Here is an 8,259-nt window from a genome sequence, read left to right as displayed (position 1 = left end):
TTTCCTTATGTAATATGCCATTATCACATATTAACACAAATTCTTGGGTATTATCTAATGCCCAGTTCATATTCAAAGTGTTTCAGTTGATTCAAAAATGCCCTTTTAATAGTTGGTTTATCCTAAAGCCCTGATCCATTTATTATAGCTGGAGCCCTCTTGGATTTTAAATCCACCCAACCCTGCCCAATGAAAAACTGCCAAACATTTTGCAGCTACCCAAAAGGGGGCGGTGAGGTGGGGGGTAAGCAATTGAGGAGCCATCAGTGAACTGGGAGTGGGGAGCAGAGCTGGGGGATTTGGGGAAGGAGTCACGAAGGACAGGGCTCTGGTCAGGAATCCTGTGGGAGGTGGGTTCCCTCCCCGCAGGAGTTCAGTGCTAAGGAGCTGCACAGAACCCCACTATGGGGTTTGATTCACCAGCATTTCCTAGGGGCCCCTAAATGTGCAGGGACATGTGGTCCCTAGAAGGTGGACAGAATCAGGGTCTTATCTATTCAGCTTGTCCCTCCCTTGGATCACCACCTCAGCCAAGGCAGCTCAGCATCTTCTCAGGGCTAGAAATATGTGTCTGGATCAGGACACAATTTACAGGGCCCATTGCAAAACGAGATTCATTGTTCAAAAATTATTACAGATTTCAAGATGGCAATAGCAGAACATTCAACCAAGCGTGGGGTCCTTCTAAATATGCGCCCTGTGTGATTACACAGGTAACTCATCCATGAAGCTGGTCTAGGTCAGAATCTTGTTCTTCTGAGGTTCTGATGGATACTGTCACAGAGTGGAGGACAGTTAGCACACGGTGCCTCTTCCTGCTAAGTGGAACTCTTGTCATTGTACAAGTGGAAGCTCTGAGACCCAGACAGGAAAGGGGCTGTGCCCAATGCAGCCAAAAGGGATGCTGTCTGGAAGAGGAGAAAGATGGCTGCATGGGTTGTGGCCGATGTGAAGGAGCACATGGGTGCCTCAGTAGGGAAGGTCAGGAAGTGGATGTGTTGGTGAAATTTTACACGGAAGTCATTTGGAGTGCTGGATTCCACCCAGGACCCAAATTTTGTTAAACTGGGAAGTCTACAGAGAAGGGAGGATAGGCCCAAGAGGACTGAGCTCTGTTCTCTGAGCTGATGTAATCAGGACTGCTGAGACTGGACGAAGAAAAGACCTGGGGTGGGGCTTGAAGGTCTGAGTTTGGGGAGGGAGACAAGGCAGACCTAATACCCGAGAAAGAAAGCTGTAGGCACAGACACTGTTTTCAACCCACCCATAATAAAGGGCTCTCTAAAGGGCCATCCATCATGGAAGGGTTGTCATGACAGAGGGAGTGACCTCACGATTGCACAGGTATGCAGTACGGAGGTCCCAGTCAGGGATGCTGTGGAAAGGGTGCCTATCTTGGGAGGTGGAAAAGTTGGTGCCCTCTAGGTGCCCTCTAATTCCAAAGATATGCTAAATCAGACCCCGATGGAAGGCTTGAAGCTTGGGAATAGGTGTACGAATTTACTCGTTCATACTTTTGACAAATGTGTATTAATACTCCTGCTTTGTGCTGCCACGGTGTAAGGTACGGCACGAGGCTCTGCCCTTGGGGTGCTTACAAAATGGGAGGGGGAGAAGTAGGTATGAATCAAATGATCACAGACAGGGATAAAATTACATCTCAGTGAGGACCAGGAATCTGGAAAGTTTTCCCAAAGGGAGGAGACTTGGAAGTTTTGCAAGAGGAAGTGACTTATGAGTCAAGGCCCTGGGGAGCGGGAAAGGGCACTGTAGGCAGAGGGACAAAGTGAACAGAGGGATAGTGTGAACACAGGGGTTGAGGCCCGAGGGGACATGTGGTCCCTTAGAACTGAAAGACCAATTGGGAGCTCAGTGATGGGAGGGGGCACAAGATGGGGACAGGAGATGAGTCTGGAGGGAGGCAGAGCAAGGCCTGATGAGGGGTTTGGGGGTTTTGAATGGTGGACAGGTGGGTAGTGGGCAGATGGCTGTGGCTGGTGTGTGGAGAGTGAGCCAGGGGAGAGGTGGGGAGCCCAAGCACAGAAAGGAAGCTGGGCAGGGGTCCAGGAGTCATGAAGATGGTGTCCAGGACTTGGGTGGTGGCTGAGAGATGGGGGATTTTCCAGGCAACGCAGAGACTATTTCCCTGGCCAGGGAAAGCAGAGCCAGGGAGGCCTGAGGCCTGAGGGAGCCGTCGCAGCTGCTCCGTAGTCCCCTCAGTGCTGCCCTCTGCCAGGGTGGAGGCTGGACGTGCCTGCCACCCTGCAGACACCTCCTGGGTTGGGCCTGCTCTTTCCTGAGCCCTGGGCATTGGGAAAGGTCAGACAAACTGGCCCCACTTCTGGATAAGGAAGGGAAGCACAGAGAGGTCTAGGTGACTGGCCAAGGTCACACAGGAGCAGGGCTGGGAATAGAAGCTGGGTCTCCTGACCCCACTGGCCTTTCTCACTGCCCAGCTAGAGTGGCTGAGGTTGTCCTCAACCCAGCCTGCTTGATCCTCCAAACAGCACCCCTGATCCATGTAGGGAAGGAAAGCAGGGACATCATAGATTTTGTAGAATCCTGACCATGGAAGACCCTTAGAGAGTCAACCTACTCATTTTACAGATAGGGGAACGGAGGCTCAGAAGCCTAAAGAAAGAAGGGATTTTTTTCCCCAAGTTCCCACAGCAGGTCAGTGCTATATGGGAAACAGACAGACCCACGTCTTCTGATGCCCAGCTCAGCGCCCTTTCACTGCCTCTCTCTGAGACTTCAGGGTTTGCCTTTTACCTGTGCTGGAATAATAATAGCAATAACATCATGCTTTATTGAGCATTTGTTAAGTGCTAGGCATCATGCCAAGTCTTTTTCATCTATTAATCTCATGTCATCCTCAGACAGCCCAGTGAGGTAGGGTAATTTGTTCTCCCCATTTCGCAGATGAAGCAGCTACAGCTCAGAGAAGTGAAGTCACCTGCCTGAGGCCACACAGCAGGTCAGCGGCCTCTCTGGAAGTTTTCCTTTCCTCTCCAGCCCGAGCTTCCTGGGAAGAGAGTGAGCCTGTGTGTGCCTCTCTCCCTACCCTGGGGTTTTGCTTAAACAAATACCTGGTTCCTCTTCCTCCTCTGGCTTCCTCATGCAAAAGAACCTCAGCTCCCCCCTCACCTTCACCCCTAGGTGGACCCCTCAATCAGAGACCTGAGCTATCCCTGATGTGACACCTCTGTGGACACTGTCGCCTTGTTTAAAAGTTTCAGGCTGGGCTTCTGAATTCGCAAGTCTTCCCCCACCCTGGCCTCTGACTCACCACGTGACCTTGAACCCTTGCCTCCCTGGGCCTCAGGCTCCCCATGTGCCCAGTGGGGACTGGTAGGCTCAGACTGCCGTCCAGCTGGGGTGCCGTGACCATGCGTGGGTGGAGAAGCCCCCCATCGACCATGTCGCAGCGTCTTCCTCTCTGACAGCCCCTTATCTCTGGGAGCGGTTGTTTACTGGACCCCTCCTTCCCTCTGACTCCCTGGCTGGGCCCCTCTTGCCTCTGGAAGTCCTCCCTCTGGGCTGCTCTCACACACCCGACCAGGGCCTTCTGGGGTGGGGCCCAGAGACGATGGCCTCATAAAGATCTTGGTGATAACTTGGTTTTAAATCAGGTTTATGACCCTTAAAGAGAAGAGGTTCTGGGCTCAGCTTTCTGTTGGAAATGATTTGCTTAAGAGAAGCTGGTGGGCACTGGGGCCAGCATCAGGCTTACCCAGACTTCACCCCTAGTCCCAACCAAGCCTCGAGCTCACTTTGTGACCTTGGGTGAGGAACTCTCCCTCTTTGGGCAGTTCCTGAGGTGGAAGTGGGGATGGTAATCCCTGTCCACCTCTGGGGGCAAATGTGAGACTCATGGATTTATGCTGGGGCTCCTGTGGGCCCCTCTCCCCTCTGTTCTCCCCTCCCATCATCTTCCTCTCTCTTCCCACCCTCTCCAGAGGCTGGGGGCGCCACCTACTGGCCCTATGAGGTACTACCGGAGGCCTCCCTGGCAGCCTAGCCTCAATCGTGACCCAGGATGTGCTGATTCCCCTCCTCCTCCCAGTGGAGAAACAGAAGCACTAGGGAGGGAGACAGTACCCCAGGACACAGCCACTTAGGGAGCAGAGAGGACGCTAAACCAGAGGCCCAAGGGCCAGACTGCCCTTATCTGAAGGAGCACTGTGTCTGACCTGTTGTTCAGAAGAGATACAGAGGCCAGGCAAGAAAGATCTTACACTGTGAGTCAGTGGTCAAGCATGGAGTGGGGCCCAGAGTCCCCAGGTCCCAGTTGGGTGCATTTCTGCAGCCTCTTGGATAGATATAGTGAGGATGGGGGCAGTCAGCCCACAGCTGACTACAGTAGCCTCTCTACTAGCCCCCGGCCTCATTTTGCCTGTTAACCATCCCCCACAGTATATTAGGAGGCCTGATCTCATCAGCCCCCTGTTTTAAATCCTGCAGTGGCCCCTCCTGACCCTCGGGACAAAAGCGAGACTTCTGTTGGGCTCACAAAGCTCCTTACTACCTCTCCAGCATATTCCCCACCATATCCCCTCTCTGTGCTTCAACCATTCTTTTCTTCTTGTTCAAACATACCAAGCTCTCTCTGACATTCAAGCTTTTGCACACACTGTTCCTTCTGCCTAGAACACTGTTCCTGCCCCTGCATTGTGTGTGACCTCTTGATCTCAGATCTCAGTTGAAATATTTCCTCCCCAGAGAAGCCATAATCTAGCTAAATAAGAACCTCCACATACCCAGCCTTTTATTCTGTGTCTCTTTTATCACATTTGTCATTATTAATTTGTTTTCTTTGCGTTTGCTTATGAGCTCTATGAGCGCAGGACACATAGTAGGTGCTCAGTTAATTTCTGTTGCATGGATAAATAGTGGGAGAAACAGAAGGGCCTGGGAGTCAAAGACCCCACTGTGTGCCCTCAAGACCTACTGTGTGCCCTCCAGAGAGTTTTGGCCTTCTCTGGGACCCAGTATATCCAGTAAGGAGTCATATGAGGCTTCTGAGGGCTGTGCTGTTCTGATGATCCTTGAGCCATCTGTGTACCAGAAGGACACACCCTTGTTCCCTGGGGCACTGAGACCAAGGCCAGCTGGAGGGTGAGGAGAGGCTGAGGTGGGCAGGGTACTGAAGCCCTTATCTCCTGGGACTCTATCTGTCCTTGGTGGTAACAGTCTGGCCCAGCAAGAGCAGTCCTAGGAATCTAGGGTGGGAATGTGGCCTGAAGCCCCTACTGGTCCCTCTGCCCAAGCAGAGGGCCATTATGCTTAGTGTCCTGGAGGGGAAGGGGCAGTTTCCGCTGTGTGATCCTTTCGGCTCCCCCCGTGCAAGTGTAAGGACCTAGCTGCTCAGGGTGTGCAGGGTGGAAAAACACTGAGCTAGGGGCCAGGAGTCCTGCATTCCAGGCTTGTTTTGTCTCTGCTAACCTCAGGCAAGTCCGCTCTGCTCTCTGGGCCTCAGTTTTTATCTGTCCAATGGACTCATCTTAGGACTCTTCAGGCCCTGACATCCAAGATGCCTGTGCTGATGCCTGGGCCATGTGTGCTGCGTCCTCAGCCCAGGCCTGGGGAGCCTGGGCCGGGGGGGCAGCGCAGGGAGCGTGGGAGAGCCAGATGTGGTGGCCGCTGGCCCTGTCTGAGCGAGCACTGAGCCGGCCTACTGGGAATTCTCCCACTCAGGCGCCCTTTCCGGCCCCCTCCCCTGCCCCACTGAGAACCCTGGCTTCCGGCTCTAAGGAGCGTGGGTGGGGGGCTGAGGGGGGGGGGTCAGTTCAGCCTGGTTCCCGCCTTTACAGAAGAACATAGGCCTGAGAGTCTAGACCAAAGCCTGAGCTCTGGTCCTCATCTCACACATCACCATCACTTTCCATCACTGGGTCTCAGGCATGCTGGCTGCAAAAGGAGCCATTGGACCAGCTTCTCTCCAGCCCTGGTGGTGGACTTCTGTGATGGCAGCTCCTGGTGACACCTGAGAAGCAGGCAGCTTTCGTGGTGTTTCTCACTCTCCCATAGTCCTTGCACCAAAAGCTGGGCTGCCAGGGCAGATGCTCGGAGGGGAGTTGTGAAGACTGATGGAATCTTTGGGCACAGGAAATTCTTGTGCAGGCAGGCCTGACCTTCTGTGCATCACTTATGCAGGCCTCTCAACAACTCTGTGAGGCTGGCACACTAATTCCCATTTTATAGCTCAAAACACTGAGGCTCTTTGAACTCAGATCATGTAGTTTGTCCAAGTTCACACAGCTAGGAAGTGGCAGAGCTGTGCAGGAACTGCCGATATCAGAGCTCAGGCTCTCAATCCCCGAGCATGCCACCATGCAGTGGGGAGGGGACGTGCTGAACCCCAGGGCCTAAGGCTCCTCTCTCCCTCTGCACCCCATGCCACTCCACCTCAGGCAGGGCTCCCCACTCTCCATGCTCTGCCCACCCACTCTCAGTCTAGCTTCCCCTAAACAGGATTGTCTGAGGCTCCCAGCACCTGGGCAGGTGGGAGACTGCTTGTGGCTTATCCTGTGCACAGTGGGACTGGGGGCCATGCTGACCACCCCAGCATGACGATGCTGCTCTGCCCACTGCCCAGCCCCTTCAGAGTATACAGGGGAAACTGAGGCGCAGAGAAGGGACAGCTCAGCCCAGGGGCACACAGGGATGGGCCACAGCTAGAATGAGGGGAATGCACTATTTCAAGAACACTTCGGACATTGTACTAAGCCCTTAAAGTGCATTACAAATCCCAACAATCTTTTGAGTCATTCCTTGAAATATCTCCATTTTTCAGAGGAGGAACTGAGGCTCAGAATTTAAGTGACTTGTCAAGATCATGTAGCTTGGAATTGCAGAAGCTGGGATTTGAACCAGCTCTGTCTCTGGCTCCAGAACCTGCCCTGTCAATCATGACCCTTCTTCCTCAGCTGTCCAGCCCTTAGCAAGTGTCCTGTGGTGTTCCCTGTGGTTCTGCATCCCCCAACCTCATATCAGCTCTGCAGAGGCATAATAGCCCTGGTGCCCGCCAAGGGTTAATGGTGGTAGGGGCTAAGTGATTCCAGATGGGCCAGCCTAACGGCTGGGCTGGCCGGAAACCGGCGGCCGCCAGCTTCCCCGGGGAGCCACCAGCAGCCACCCCCTCCCCTCTGTGTTGCATCTCTGGCCCCCAGCTGTCCTCTTGCCCTGGGGCCCACCAGCCTCCTCTCCTAGCTAGAGTCCAACTCGAAGAAACTTGCAGACAAAGCATCCCAAAGGCCCTGCAACACAGTGAGTCTACCCTTGTTATGTGTGGATGGGGAAACTGAGGCTCAGGGAGGCCAAGGTACCTATCCAAGGCCACACAACAAGTTCACAGCTGGGTCTCTTGACTCCCAGACTATCTTTTTTGGATATTGGTTGAAATGCCTCCTTGTTCTCCCCCACTGCTCCCACTGACCTGGTCCCAGCAGCTGGGCCAAGGCTTTGGAGGTGAACAGCCAGGGCAGATGCTCGGAGGGGAGTTGTGAACACTGATGGAATCTTTGGGCACAGAAAATGCTTATGCAGGCAGGCCTGATCTTGCGGTTTTTGGAGCCCCTCATGTTCCCCTGTGACCCCACTGCCACTGAGTTGGGCCCGGCCCACTCTCTTGGGAGGCTCTCATGGCCCCCACGCCATGGCCTGGAGCCAGTCTGAGAGCCCTTCTCCCTCTGTGTGGCTCAGCCCAGACACTCTGCTCAGCAATCCCCACTGGGACAAGACCAAGAAATGATCACAAGAGAGGTTTCCATGGTTGCCATGAAATTCCAGCTCAAGCAACCCCCCTTCCCCCATGAACAGGAACCTGAGGTGAGTCCCAGGAGGGAAAGGAGACAGAGGGCAGGATGGAAGTGCTCCGGGCAGAGGCAGGCTCTACCTGTGTGACCTGGGATCCCCTCCCTGGGACTCCTTTTCCCCAGGTATACACTAGTAGGGGGAGGGGTGATGCTCTCCACTCTCTAAGCCACTTAAAAATGATGCCCTTGGCCAGGAGACTGTGACTAGAGACATGTTCTGATCTGAGGACATGAGGATTGAAGAAGTGAGGCGGGTGAGAGGCCCAGGGGCTCCTGGAGGAGCCTTGGCAGGCCTTTGTGCAGAGGCGGGCAGGAGGAGGAAAATGGAACGTAACAGGTGCTCGAAAATGAATGAGGGGCAGGGAATGGGATAACCCAGGAAGGTGGGACAGGAGGGCCAGTCGACACTGCAGTGTGGGTCTTCCTTTGGGGTCAGATCACC

The sequence above is a fragment of the Camelus dromedarius genome, chromosome 3 (assembly GCF_036321535.1).
Source record: "Camelus dromedarius isolate mCamDro1 chromosome 3, mCamDro1.pat, whole genome shotgun sequence".
In the NCBI taxonomy this organism is placed as follows: domain Eukaryota; kingdom Metazoa; phylum Chordata; class Mammalia; order Artiodactyla; family Camelidae; genus Camelus; species Camelus dromedarius.
Note: the sequence above shows the minus strand (reverse complement) of the source record.